This window comes from Macrotis lagotis, chromosome 4, assembly GCF_037893015.1.
Source record: "Macrotis lagotis isolate mMagLag1 chromosome 4, bilby.v1.9.chrom.fasta, whole genome shotgun sequence".
NCBI lineage: Eukaryota > Metazoa > Chordata > Mammalia > Peramelemorphia > Peramelidae > Macrotis > Macrotis lagotis.
Genome location: NC_133661.1, coordinates 112,869,009 through 112,884,701, shown reverse-complemented (window position 1 = coordinate 112,884,701; position 15,693 = coordinate 112,869,009). Strand labels below are relative to the sequence as shown.

The window sequence follows — 15,693 nt, the reverse complement described above, 5'->3', positions numbered from 1 at the left end:
TTTTGAATAATCTATCCTCTCTTGGCTTTTGTGATGTTATCCTTTCTTGTGTTTTTTCCTGCTTCTCAATGGCATCTTTTTTGTCTGTCTTGCTGACTCCTGCTTCTCTTAATTTAGATATTCCTAAGGCTCTACTCATTACTTTCTTTTATTTCTATCCATTTTTCCTTGGAAATCTCATCCATTTCCACAGTTTCAAATGTCACCTCTTTGTCAAAAATTTCTTAAATCTGTGTTTTTGTCCTTCACACTCTCAGAAAATCTCGCAGTTGGAAGGAACCTCAGAGATTAATATAATTCAGGGATTCTTAACCTTTTTAACCCCATCAAATAGCCTTTTCTCAGTCTTCATCCTTTTTGACCCCTCTGTCAAAGTTAATGTTAATGCCTCTCTTCTTGATACTGTCTTCTCTCCTGGTTCTCCTCCTACCTGTTTGACTGCTTCTTCACTGGATCTTCAATCATATTCATTGTTTCCTCCCCCCCCCCCCACTTACCTAAGACTCAGTCTTGAACTCTCTTCTTTTCTTCCACTAAACAAATTTTTCTTTAGGTTTGTTTTGTGTTTTGTTTTTTGTTTTTTGGGGGGGTTTTTTTGCAATGCAGTGGGGTTAAGTGTCTTGCCCAAGACCACACAGCTAGGTAATTATTAAGTGTCTGAGGCCAGATTTGAACTCATTTACTCCTGACTCCAGGGCTGGGTGCTCTATCCACTGAACCACCTAGCCACCCCAAAACAAATTTTTCTTGATGATCTGAAGCAACCTTGTGTATTCAATTATCATCTCTGTGCAGATAAAATTATCCTGCCCAACTTCTCTTTTGATTTCCAAATTCACACCTCTCTAGCTGCCTGTTAGACATCTTGAACAAGCTGTCTCATAGATAATATTGAAAATTCATCATGTAGGCGGCTAGGCGGTGTAGTGGATAAAGCACCGGCCTTGGAGTCAGGAGTACCTGGGTTCAAATCCGGTCTCAGACACATAATAATTACCTAGCTGTGTGGCCTTGGGCAAGCCACTTAACCCCTTTTGCCTTGCAAAAAACCTAAAAAAAAAAATTCATCAAATGTGAAATTCATTCATTATCCTTTTCTGAAACCTTTCCTTCTTAATAATTTCCTTTTACTGTCAAGGTTAAGCCCCATATTCAATTGGTTACTAAGTTGTATCATTTCTACTTTTTGTAACATCTCATACATACCCCCTTTTCTCACCTGACACTTTCTCTACCCTGCAAATCATTTTTGCCTCATTCTTGGACTATTGGAATAGCTTTTTGATTGGTCTCCCTGCCTCAGACCTCTCTTCTTTCCAATTCAGAATTGAATTTCTATGTCCAACAATCATTTTAAACAGAAGATGTCTAAATATATATATTTTTTTTCTAAAAATATTTTCTTGATTTGACTATATTATCTCTGGGGTTACCATTCTCTAAGTTATCCATATTTATGAGCCCAAAGTAATTTTTGACTCTTTCCTCCCATCCATCTCATTTATTGGAGGCAATATTGGAGAATGTGGTTCAAGAGCCCTGACTCTAGAATCAAAGGACCCAGGTTCCTGTCCCACCTTTGATGCTTACTTGCTGTATTGCTTAAAAAAAAACAACTTAATCCCCTTTCAGTTGAGGAAGGGATACATTTACCTTACAGTTTACTTAACTGTAAAATCAGGAGGTTGACCAGATAGTCATAGAAGTCCCTCCCTACTTTAGATCTATGATCCTTGTATTTTCTATTCTTGTCATACTATCTTATTTTCAGTATGTCTTGCATTTTATCCTGATCTCTTGCCAACATATGTACATTCCTGAGTGTATATATTTTACATTCATATCATCATTTTTATTCCAATTAAAGTAATTCAGGCCTTACTGTATTTAGCCTGAACTCCTAATCCGTTTTCCTTTCTCCAGTTTGTCCTATGTACCATTGTGAGATTACTTTTCCTAATGCACAGATCTTATCATTGTACTGTATATCTTAAAATCTTGAAAGGTTTTTTTGTTGACTACTATACCTTTGAGTGGCATTCAAGGCCTTCTGCAATCTAGCACTTCTTTTCCTTTTTAACTCATATTAGTCTCATTTGTACCAACTCAACTAAATTGTCTCATAATTTGTTACCTCCTTTCCTCAACTCATGTCAGTTCTTATCCCTGGAAAACCCCATTCATTCTGTCTATACATATCTTAGTTTTGAAATCTTAGCTCATCCCTTAAGAATGCATGAAAGCTGCCACTCCTGTCATTGTATTTGTTCTCTCATTCTTGAGTGATATCTTCTAAAGAAAAGTGTCAAAGTGAAAATTTGATTTTTTTTTCCCAGAGCCTTCTGAATGTTATGGTTATGATAATTCATTTTATGTCTTGGAATTGTAGGTGTGCTCAGATTTGAGGTCTTTCAAGTAAAGTCTAGCATAATGCCTTGCATATGTAATAGGAGTATAAACAACTCTTTGAATTGAGTGTAAAATTGTATTGATGAAAATGAATATTCAGTTTTTGGCAAAGCATATGATAATGCCATGTAATAGAAAATAATTTCGCAAAATATGTCTTTGTCACAAATATGTCTCTTAGGACTCCAGGATCTTTAGAGGGTCATTTGCCTAAATGCTCTGATAGGAGAAAAACAGACAATCTTTTTTTATTATTTTAATTTTTTTCCAATTACATATAAAGCTGGTTTTCAACTTTTTTTTTTGGTAGATTTTTAGTTCCACATTTTTCTGTCTCCTTCCCTTCCCACTTCCCTCCCCAATGGCAGCATGTAATGTGATATAGGATATACATGTACATTCATGAAAAAAAGACAATCTTGATAATGATCCCTTTGACATACTGAGGTTTCATCTAAGAGTTGGAATGGCATATTTCACTTAAGACCACTAATTTTCAAAAAGTCTTTATCAACCAAAACCAAAATCTTCTTGCATTAGAATTAGACATTCTATACTTCACCTAGGGAAGTGGGCCATATGGATGTGAATTTTATTTTTCATACTTTCAAGTGGGTTGTGGTAAAGCGGTAGGACTGAATAGATTTACTTGACTGAAGTGGTGAAAAATTCCACAGGAGCTCCCATAGCAGTATTTTCCTGTCCTCATGAAACTTTCTAAATGACATTAAGTAAGACTATTGGGGTTTTATTTTAAAAGCATCTAGTTTTTTGAATGCTGCAAAATGATTCTGAGTGACAGTTTAGAAATAGCCTCTTCTTGAGGAATTAAATCATTGGAAGCCCTAATTGGAAACTCAATTCTCATTTGTCAAATGGCTCCATTCTTGGTTAGTCACAGAGCAGGAATGTGGGTAAAACCTGAATCTTTGCTCATTTTCGTAAATGTAAGAAAGAGTTTGTTTTAGGGATCTCTTTTATATTTGATTTCACTTGCTGTTATTTCCCTTCTTCCTTCCATTTGGTGTGGAGTATAATTCGACTATGAGCCAGCATGACTTATCTTCCTCACAAAAAACTAGCCTTATAATTTTTCTTCTATCAATTGAAATTCCATATTTTTATAAACAAACCAACATATTCTATTCCCTCAGAAGAGCTGAGGGGAAAGTTTGAATAACCCAGATCCACTCCAAACTTTCCGTGCTCCTATGCTGATTTGTGGGAAGGAGAAATTGACTCTAAATAGAAAAAGAAAGAGACTATGCTTACTGGAGTGTGGGGAGAACTAATCCATTTATTAACGGTTCTTGCAAGAAACAGGTGTCTCTTAGCAAGAGACCCCAAATCTTCCTCACATACAAGATTATATAGTATAACATCCCTGTTCCTCCCCTCTGAGTCCTTATAGGTCCTCATCATTAGGGGTACATTCTTAGGACACACCCTCCCCTCACTAAGCAGGCACATCAGTTTGAGTTAATTCACACCTTCACACCCACCCTCATTTTCCTCACCTTGCTCATTATACTAATAAACAAGATCAGCTACTGTCTTCCCCAGGGGTAAGGGACAGTAGCACAGATTTATTCAACCTATGCAAAGTTACTTAACCTTTTCCTTCTGTCTTAACTCTCTCCTTCCTGTAAACAGGTTGGCATCTCTTAAGTTGCCACAAAGACCAGGTGCATCCTGGTTTTTGTAATGTATTAACCTCACAGACATCTCTGAGATTCTGGCAATACTCTTTCTCACCCTTGTGAAAGCAAAATACTTGATTCTTGGGGTGGCTAGGTGGCACAGTGGATAAAGCACAGGCCCTGGAGTCAGGAGTACCTGGGTTCAAATCCAGTCTCAGACACTTAATAATTACCTAACTGTGTGGCCTTGGGCAAGCCACTTAACCCCATTTGCCTTGCAAAAACCTAAAAAATAAAAAAATAAAATAAAATACTTGATTCTTTCCCACAATTTCCCCTTTATTCCCCTTTTATCAATTTTTCTTTCCATAGTTTCCAAATAATTCTTCCTTAATCATAATCCTGGAGCAGCTAGGTGGCATAGTGGATAAAGCACTGGCCCTGGAGTCAGGAGTACCTAGGTTCAAATCCGGTCTCAGACACTTAATAATTACCTAGCTGTGTGGCCTTGGGCAAGCCACTTAACCCCATTTGCCTTGCAAAAACCTAAAAAAACAAATCATAATCCTTAGTATTGTCATGATTACTGACTTTTTCTGTCAAGATCTTACTTCCTCATTATCAAGCATGGACCCATCCTGTTTTCTAGGACTACCAATTTTCTTTTTTTTTTTTTAATTTATTTATTCTCATTTTGTACAAATAATGTTTTTTTATACATTAATAAAATATTCTTGTTTAAGAGTAAACAAAATACCCCCTCCCCCCAAAAAATATAGACTTGCTTGAGATATAAAGGGGGAGAGAGAAAAAATTAAAATTAAAAAAATAATAGTAATAATTGTAGGTATGGCCAGGTGTTGCAGTGGACAGAGCACCAGCCCTGGAGCCAGGAGCACCTGAGCCCAAATCTGGCCCCAGACACCCAACAATCACCCAGCTGTGTGAGCCCATGCAAGCCACCCCAACCCCATTGCCCTTCAAAAATCAAAAAAAGAAAATAAAGATGCAAAATAAAATAAAGTAATAATAAATAGTAGGGGCGGCCTGTGGCGGACAGAGCAGGGGTACAGAACCCACAAAGGGAACCAGTGAATCAGTTCTTCAACTCAAGGTAACCTGGCTCTTGATCCAGGAGGACCCAGGTCCAAATCTGGCCTCAGGCTCCCAATGATCACCCAGCTATGTGGCCCCAGACAGGCCACTCAGCCTGTCCTGCACCCCCCCAAAAAATAATAATAATAATAATAATGATAATAATAATGATAATAAATGTGCTTCAGTCTGTGTTCCAACACCACCAGCTCTGTCACGGGTGGATCACATTCTTTATAAGTCCATCACAAAAGTTACTTCCATAATTTTCTACTGTTGCCATTGCTGATCGTAACTCCCTCCTTTCATACTTCTCCACTACCATGTACTATATTTTCTCTCTCCTTTCACTCTAACTCTGCTGTAGGGTAGCTGAGTGGTGCAGCAGACAGATCCCCGACCCTGGGTCCAAGAGGCCCCGAGCTCCCATACCACCCCTTAGGCCCAGCATCCTCCTGGCCCTATGGTCCTGGACAGACCTTCCAATCCCAGCCCCTTGTAAGAAGTAAAAAAGAAAATGTGTTATATCTGACCACTCTCCCCTCATGATCCATCCTCTCCTCCATCACTCACATTCCCCCCTTCCCCCTGTCCCCTCCTTCTTACTCCAGATGTCTATACCCCATTGAGTATATATGTTGTTTCCTCGCCTAGCCACCTCTGATGAGAGCAAAGATTCCCTCATTCCCCCTTGCCTTCCCCCCTTCCATATCATTGCAATAGCTTATTGTAATAAAGAAAAATCTTATTATATGAAATATCTTGGCCTATTCCCCCCTCTCCTTTTTCTTTCTCCCATTACATTTCCCTTTTTTCTGTTGACTCCATTTTTACACCACATTTTATCTTTAAATTCAGCTTTCTCCTGTGCTTCATCTATCAAAGCTCCTTCTACCTGCTCTATTAACTGAGAAGGTTTATATGAGTATTATCACTGTCATTTTTCTATACAGGAATACATGTAGTTCATCATCAATAAGTCCCTCATATTTTCCCCTTCTCTTCCAATCTCTGTGCTTCACCTGAGTCCTGTATTTGAAGATCAAACCTTCTGTTTAGCTCTGGCCATTCCAACAGGAACATTTGAAATTCCCCTGGTTCATTGAAAGTCCATCTTTTTCCCTGGAAGAGGACATACAGTTTTGCTGGGTAGTTGATTCTCAGTTGCATTCTAAGCTCTTTAGCTTTCCAGAATATCATATTCCAAGCCCTATGAGCTTTTAATGTAGTTGCTGCTATGTCCTGTGTGATCCTGACTGCAGCTCCATGATATTTGAATTGTGGCCTTCTGGCTGCTTGTAATATTTTCTCTTTGACTTGGGAGTTCTGGAACTTGGTTATAATATTCCTGGGGGTTGGTGGGTTTTTTTGGATCTCTTTCTTGGGGGGATCGGTGGATTCTCTCCATTTCTATTTTGCCCTCTGCTTCTAGGATATCAGGGCAATTTTCCTGTAGTAATTCTTTGAAAATGATGTCAAGGCTCTTTTCCTGATCATGACTTTTCAGGTATTCCAATAATTTTTAAATTATCTTTCCTAAATCTGTTTTCCATATCAGGTGTTTTTTTCAATGAGATGTTTCACATTTTCTTCTAATTTTTCATTCTTTTGGTTTTGAAGTATTGAATCCTGATTTCTCATAAAATCAGCAATCTCCCTGAGTTCTATTCTTTGTCTGAAGTATTTATTTTCCTCAGAGAGCTTTCTTATCTCCTTTTCCATCTGGCCAATTCTGCTTTTTAAAACATTCTTCTCCTCAATAACTTTTTGAACTGTTTTATGTATTTGACCTAAGCTGGTTTTTAGCATGCTATTTTCTTCAGCATTTTTTTGGATCTCCTTGACTAGGCTGCTGACTCTATTTTCATGGTTTTCCTGCATCCTCTCATTTCTTTTCCCAATTTTTCCTCTGTCTCCCTCACTTGATTTTCAGTCTTTTGTGAGCTCTGTCATAGCCTGAGCCCAATTTCTGTTTTTCTTGGAGTCTTTTAGATGCAGGAGCTTGGACTTCCTCATCTTCAGATTGAGTGTTTTGATCTTTCTTGAGATCACAGGCAAAGTATTTCTCAATAGTGTTCCTCTTTTTTCTCTTCTTATTCATTTTCCCAGCCTGAACCTGGTTTGGGGGTGCTTCCTGCGCCTTTGGGACACCCCCACAAGGATCTCAGTGTGTGTGAGGCTGTGTCCTCCCTCCTGGTCTGTGAATGACCATAAGCGCCCCCTTCTGCCATGGGGCTGAGGTGAAGAGCGCCCTGCTGTTCTATGGGGGGCCTAGACTGTGATCAGGATCTGAATGTGGTCAGAACCCCAGCGTCCTGTTCCAGGGACAGAGCTGGGCAGTCTCTCTCTGCTCCCTCCCTAAGCTCTGCACTCATGCCCTGAGGGCTCCTGCTTACAGGCTTCTGCTTCCTCTTCCTGGATCTGGGCTGCTGTTGGCCACACTGCTCACTGTGTACCCTGAGGGCTGGGCTTCACATGCTTGCTCTGGCAGAGGTCCCTCTTGCTGATCCCCCAAGTTGTGCCTGGTGCTCCCCTGGGTATAGGTCAGGAAACTCCCCCACTGCTGTGAGCCACTGCTCCCAGCGCCCTGGGGCTGCCTCCAGGAGGCTGAAGTTCCTTCACTCCTGGGGGGCCGCCCCTCTGGCGGCCGCCCCTTCAACCCCAGGGAGCAGAGCCTTTCTGCTCTTTTCCAGGTTACCTTGAGTTGGACAACTGCTTCACTGGGTCCCTCTGGGTTCTGTCTCTCAAAAATTTAGTTAGAGTCCTTAGTTTATAAGTTTTAAGAGAGAGCACCTAAGAGACATCCTCTCTTGTTGCCATCTTGGCTCTGCCCCGACTACCAATTTTCTAATGTCCCTGCTTATTTCTTCACTACTTACCTATTGACATCTATGTTTAGGCAGCAACTTAATAATCTAATCAGGATATAAAATTGGGCTTCCATAGCCCTAGCTCCAATCCTGTGCTCAGGTAGCAGGCCCATAAGTCCAGAACCAACTCTTGGCAAATGGGTAGATACAGCAGTAATCACAGTCTTCTTTACTATAATGGATCCTGACAAGGGATCCAGGTACCATCATTACATCTCACATGAGTCTCAATCCACCTAACTCTGTACTGTCCAGACTAAACAGTATACAGATAGGTGAGAAATGGTGGAGATGAACTGGTCCAGTATCTCTCCTCCCCGGAGACATCTGATGTCCTTCTGATTTTCTGAATCTGTTCCGAAAAGTCCTCTCCAGCTCAGGTGACTAGTTGAGACCTTGTTTTCTGGTAAAGAAACTGCTTAACATTTTACTCAGATCAAACATATGTTTTCATCACAAGACAATGAGATTCTAGAGTTTATAATTTACATTTCGCCTTACTGTCATATTGACACACATACTTCACTTTAACACACTAAACTTCCATAAGTATTTCACTACATGAGCAAACTCCCAATGAGAATTATCATATTTACTTAAGCTTGTAACATATACATTCAACAATCATCTTAGTTCAAAGAGTACCCAGCATATGGTTTAAAAATAAAACCGTCTTAATCTTTGCTCTCATTACAAAAATGACTCAAACATCCTTAACTAAAATGATTTTTCCCTAAAAATATTCCCATATTTTCCTTTTCCTGGTGTAGTTATCTGATTCACATTCCTTTCCTTAAACTAGACCTTGAAAATGTAATTATCCTAGAAATTTCCCATTCTTCTTACCTAAGCATCCCCTCTAACACAAAAACTAAAGAAATTTAATTCTTATCTTAACATGTAGCTGATAGCCACACACCTAACTTATTTGGCTATTAAATCCATTTCACCTAAAACTTCTTTGCTTAGTTACTATAAAGATCCAGGACATTAAAGGAAAATCCCTTTGTTAGATATAAGTATTGAATATCAATATCTAGGCAAAGGTCATGTGGATAGTCAAATGTCTTAGGTCAGATTTATTCTTCGAGGTGAGACATTAACCAAATGTCATTTTGGAGAAATCAAGTCAAAGGGGTTCAACCTCAGGTTATACTGAGAAGCCACCCCTTTGGCTTTACATCTCTGTCACCTGACATCTTTAGCCCATTGGCTTCTGTGGCTCCAAGAACATGACATTGACCTGGTAGCACTTCCTTTTTGCTTACTATCCTGATATCTGATATAAAAAGAGCAATCAATTGATTAAAAGACTCATGATCTAAAATAGTCATTTTACCTAATTAGAACTTCCAGTGAGTACAATTCACTAAATTCCAATTGTAATTTTAATGGAGTCCCAATTAATGAATCCCCTACTTAAAGCTCTGAGTATCCTTCTTGAGTCCTTGCTAAAACCAGGAATTCTACCTATGACTGGCCCTACATGCCTCATCTCCTACTTCTTACTAGAGATATCCCTTTGTCTGAAATCATATCTATTCTATCTCTATATAAAGATGGAGTATCAGATTTCCCTTGGCTAGAGAATCCTCCTTCTAGCCTGTTGTAATTTACAACAAATGAACTCCTCCTTTAACCAGGAGATTACCTAAGCTAAATATTGTCACAGAAAAATCCCAAACTATCTTTCTTGTGTTTATCTTTCTCATATTACATAAGTGCTTTTACTTCAAAGCAAACAGTCACAGCCTTGGAATAATACATATATATATATGTATATATGTATATATGTATATATGTATATGTATATATTCAAAATATTCCTAATTAATATATGTATGTATATATATGTGTGTGTATTTGTGTGTGTGTATATTTTATATATATATATATATATATATAAAAGAGAGAGAGAGAGAAACCTCTTTACATAAATTTGCTCAACCACTAGCCATCTTCAACATACAAATTATTATTTTTGTTTTTGCAAGACAATTGGGGTTAAGGTCACATAGCCAGGTAATCACCAAGTGTCTGAGGCCCATTCTGAACTCAGGTCCTTCTGTCTCCAGGTCCAGTGCTGTATCCACTGCTTCACCTAGCTGCCCCCCATCATACAAATTACTTTTCAGACTTCTTTAAAACCATTAAAACATCTTAGGTGACTTTAAATTTCCAACACGTTTTATTAATTCCAATATAACAAAACAGTAATAAGAATAACACAAGTTACTATACTGTACAAAACAATCCTTCCATTATTACATTATTCATGAACCCTAAGATCTATGGGGAGGGGTCATAATTTTTTATATTTCCCTTATTGTTCTTCAAAGCAATCATATGTTAATCCCAGACTTTAATAATACAGTATTTAAATAACATACACACACATATATAAAAAATATATATTCACAAGAAATATCCAAATATAATCACTTTGCGATTACAAAAGAATATCACAAAACTGATAAATACATCTTATTTATCAATAACTTACCTTACAGTGTACCACCCAATTGCTATTTGTTCAGAGCCCCCACATCAGCTGCCTGCAGTTGCCAAAAGAGAAGTTGACTTTCTTGACTTCTCTAAAATTGAATATACATTGTTAGTATACATTAAACAAACGATTCTTATTTAAACATCTCATTTCCCTTAGAACAAGAGCAAAGTGAATATCTCACTGTCTTTATACTTTTGTCTTCCAGACCTCTTTACCCAGAACCTCTCAGAATCCAATCTCATACATATGATACATTTAAAACCCCAATGCAATTCTTATTTATGCTATAAATAAATGCTTGGCACTGTTAATATGTTTTCTTATTTTCAAATAAAAGACGTTAAGTAGATTTTACTTTTAGTTTTTGTACACACACACACTCACACACACACACGCACATACAATATTCCCATCCACAAACATGAGATAAGACAAAATCATTACAAACTTTCCTCCTTTACCAACAAAAGACCATATGATATTGTTGACAGTGTATTATCAATGTCAATTTAGCATCAAAACAGATTTTGCAAAAAAAAAAACTAATTGCAAAAAAACCCAAATATATTACAAATTCAATACAAGATTTCTCTTTCCCAAAAGAAATCAGTAAATATCCCTGATAACATATATTTTTCTTCTTAGTAACTCAATACCACTTTCCTTTTACTCAAAGGGGTTTCCATAGAGTTTAAGATCCCAAACCAATTTATAAATCTTAGTTATTTAATTCCTCCCATTCTGTACAAAATTTGTCAAAATGTAACAATACTAATAAACCTCTTTTAAAATCCCCAGTGTGCTTCCTAAAAACGCTAGTTCAGAAACCTTAAACATAGAGTGGGAGTCAGCACTTTTAGGCCATGTGGCCAGAGCAGAAACGTGTCTCCAATCCCTGATTTTATATTTTCTTCCCTTTCCAATTACAGACTGTGACAGGGTCTCTTTCCCTTTAAGGCTAAGTCTCCTGTTCCCCTCCTGCCTCTTCTTCCACAGAGGGTAGGGCACTCCTCCAGCTAGACTCAAGTTTAGAGTTAAAGTAGAAATCATCCCTTCTACGACTTCTCAATGTTAACATCATCTTCCTTCAAAATCTCTCTCCCTTTTTAAATTCTCCCCTGCACAGCTTTCTCTTTAAGAACCTCCCCTTCCTCTCTCTCCAGCTCTATCTACCAGCACTGCTACTACCAGCTCAGTGAGGGAGGGGTTGATCCCTATGAATGAGACACTGAGAACTGCAGATCTTCCTTCCCCCTCTCCCCACCTTCTGAAACTCCTGGGTTCAATTCCCTGGGCTCCCCCACAGTTTAAAACTTAATCCTCTGACCCAGAAATAATTAACCCAGACACTCACACAAGACCGGACATAGAACAAACACATTCTCGAGGGACTCCCCTGAGTCCCCAACCCCCCAGGTTTACCTGGGGCTCTTGATTGGGCTTGAGGAACAAGAGCACCTGAATTTTCTAGTCTGTAGTCATGAGGGGTACGATTTGTACCACCTCCTTCAACCCAGAGCATTTTCTTTTAAAATGTCCTGCTCTACCACATATAAAACATTCATTCTGTCCACTCCATTTCCCTTTTACTCTCTAACAGCTAAACCATCATTCTGACTTTATTTTTCTGCTTCTCATCTTCTCTCCTGGCATAAACTCTGTGCCTCCCTTAATAGTTCAAGTGGCCATGTGTTCCATCTTCTAATTTCTTCAATTTCTTATTAATATCAGGCCAGGCATTACTGACAAACTTTATCCTCAACATGACTTTGATCCTGGAGATCCAAAACTGAATATTTTCTCACATTTTCCCTCATTCTCTCAAGAAATCTAGAAGTTTCACCCTTCCCTTGGAACACTTCAAAAGCCTTGTTCAGATTTTGGGACTTGGGGTAGCTTCCTTGATCCCTGAGATACTATAGTCCCTCAAATCCTGCATGTGTCTCCTATGAGTTAGGTCATTATTATCCAAGCCTGGATCTATGTTAGGATATTTAACTTATGCAGGCAGAACCCATGGAGCTGGGGGATGCTTCTTCTCTTACCCCTCCTTGGCTGCCTTCCTAATCCTTCCCCTCTCTTCCCTCCTGATGAGGACATTCACTATTGACATTAATTCTTCCCAAGTGAAGAGGTTGGGCCCTAAGAATTGTTTCAATTGGTCAGATAGCCCCACTAGATCTTCTACTAATGATTTCATCTTCTTTTTGAATGCCCTGACTTAAAGGGTTATTCACATACCCTATACCCCCTTCCTGTCTTTCCATTGGCACCTCCTGTAATAGAAACAAGGACAAAGACTTCTGGGGATGGGATGTAGGGTGGAGGCAGTATTGTCAGAGGATCCCACCTCTTATCCCTTTCTAAGTGATTTTCTTCCTTTCCCAGTTATACAGTGGCAGGGTCCCTTTCCTCCTCTTTGTTTAAAGGTACCTTGTTATTCATAAAAACATTCAGAATTTCACACACAAAATCCTCATCAGATCTATATTTTGACCACCATACTGCCTGTCCCTGAATGGGAATCTTAGGCCATTCAAAACAGCAGTATTTAATCATCCTACTCTTTTATTTCTCCCCAATAGCACTTCTGCTGTCCCAGCTAGCTAGCATTTGCCCCAGCGAACTAGTCAGGGGAATCCTTGGGGAGGGTTCCTCTTCTCCCCTCGCTGCCTTCCCTTTTGATCCTAGGTTTCCCATCTCCAGGATTTTCTCACCATGTCTGGGATGACACTCACAGTAACCTGTCCTAAGGGCTGATCGTTTACCTGGAATGATGACTTCTAAGCCCACACAGGGCAGTATGGCAGACAGTACTTTTCCTACCTTACAGGATCATTTCTGTGGTTTCTTCTTTAATTGTTTCAACACTCCACCCAGTCAACTCTGGGATATCAGGTTTTTCAGAAGTTCACCAAAGATAACCCTGGAAAAGAAATAGGGAACTGCTTAAATCAGCAGTAGTACTCTTTCCTACTCTCTTCTCCTGGTCACCTTAGTGACTCTGCAATCCAGAATGAGCTCCCAAGTTTGTTATAAACATATTCTCCTCCCTCAGCTTTACTGCTGCTATGCAGATTTGTGGGAAGAAGAAATTGACTCTAAATAGCAAAAGAAAGGAGACTATGCTTACTGGAGTGTGGGGAGAACTAGTCCATTTATTAACAGTTCTTGCAAGAAATGGGTGTCTCTTAGCAAGAGACCCCAAATCCTTATCACATACAAGATTATATAATAGAACATCCCTGTTCCTCCCCTCTGCCTGATAGGTCTTCTTCATGGGGGGGGGTATATACTTAGGATGTACCTCACTAAGCAGGCACATCACTTTGAGTTAATTCACACCTTCACACACACACACACACATACACACACACAAACACACACCCCCCTTTTCCTCACCTTGCTATTTATACTAATGAACAAGAACAGCTACTTCCTTCTCCAGGGTTAAGAGACAATAGCACAGACTCATTCAACCTCTGCAAAGTTACTTAACCTTTTTCTTTTGTCTTAACTCTCCTTCCTGTAAACAGGTTGGCATCTCTTGAGTTGCCACAAAGACCAGGCATCCTGGTTTTTGTAATGTATTATCTTCACAGACATCTCTGAGATTCTGGCAACACCCTTTCTCACCCTTGTGAAAGCAAAATACTCAATTCTTTCCCACAATTTACTTTGTATAAATCTGACCAATACAAACACATAAGGGAATTAAGGGTAATGGAACCACTGTCAGGCTTTTTTCTTACCCTCCTTTCCTCCAAGGAAAAGGGTATTTACTCAATAGTCATCCAAGACTAGAAACTCTGGAAACCTTATCTGCCCTACCCTTCTTAGATTTGGAGGTATTGTGGTGAATGCCCCTAGGGCCCTCTGGGGTATAGTCTGCAAAGAAGTAGGATTCACTCCATGAAATTCATTCAATAAATCAACAAATATTTATTTTAGATAAATTGCAAATATTTGCAGTTTTCTAGGTGTAGAGTAGAACTAGACCAGTCTCTTAATGTTCTTATAATTTAATAGGGAATAATACATGGATACAAATGAATCTAATATAGTGCAGTATGTAATTAATGCTTTAACAAAGACCTTAAGGGTACAGAAGGTATAGTGGCAGGTAGGGATCAGGGAAGTTTCATACAGAAATTATAATTTTATAGAATCATAGTTTCTATTATTGAAGACAACAATACCTAAAAAGCAAGTATCCAGTCTTTGCTTCACCTCCCCAGGATGTCCATTCCATTTAACCTTGGAAGTCTGCATCTACTTCTTTGTAGCCTATACACACTTATTCTTAGTTCAGCCCTTGGGGATCCCACAGAATCAATCTAATTCCTCTTTCATGTTATAACCTTTCAGATACAGATAGTCATCATCTTGCCATGAGTCTTCTTTTCTCTGGGCTAAATTTCCCAGTTCCTTCAATCAATCTTCATATTCCTTATCAAACAATAACATATAAAAAATTTGCAAATCTTAAAGTGCTTTTATAATGCTAGCAATTATTAGCTATTATAATAAGGTTTAGGTTCTTTTTTATCTTATTAGTATTTTTTTCCAATTACATGTAAAGATAGTTTTCAACATTCATTTTTGCAAAAATTTTCCCTTTCCCCTCCTTTCCCACCTCCCCAAGACAGGAAGCAATCTGATATAGGTTATACAAAAGATAGATTCTTAACCTAAGGTCTCTGAGCTTATTTCTTTTTAATTTTTGTTACCTGAAGTCAATAAAATTGGCTTCCTTTATTAATTTTAAAACATTATCTTGAAAAGGAGTCAGTCCATGGACTTCACCAAACTGCCAAACCAGGGGATGTGTGTAGCAAAAAAACTTAATATAAGGCACAATATATCTCTAAAACTGTGTTGCTCAGAATTGAACACAGTACTGAATATGTGGTCTGACCAAAGCACAGTATACCAAAATTATAATCTCCCTGGATTCCTGTTCCACTTTTAATTCATCCTAAGATTGCATTGAATTTTTTGACCTCCATTTGACACTGTTCACTTGTATTGAGCTTAGAATTCATTCATAAATTTCAGGCAGCCTGTTTCCTAGTCATACTTCCTATATCTTATACTTGTAGAATTGCTTTATTCATGTGTAAGACTATTAATTGTCTTTTTATTACATTAATCCCCATGTTCTAGCCTA

The 15,693-nt window shown here is 38.5% G+C and overlaps 1 protein-coding gene and 1 long non-coding RNA gene across 3 annotated transcripts in view; one reads left to right on the top strand and one right to left on the bottom strand.

The window, feature by feature from the left end:
* Window positions 1-13,516, bottom strand: part of LOC141521347 (uncharacterized) — a 56,983-nt gene extending 43,467 nt beyond the window's left edge. The window contains exons 1-2 of the long non-coding RNA XR_012477902.1: window positions 13,350-13,516; window positions 10,518-10,608 (exon numbers count right to left, since the gene is read on the bottom strand). This is a non-coding gene — a long non-coding RNA (uncharacterized LOC141521347). The remainder of the gene's footprint in view (window positions 1-10,517; window positions 10,609-13,349) is intronic.
* The window catches only part of SUFU (SUFU negative regulator of hedgehog signaling), a 208,261-nt gene that overhangs the window by 111,911 nt on the left and 80,657 nt on the right, over window positions 1-15,693 (top strand). The window lies entirely within an intron of this gene.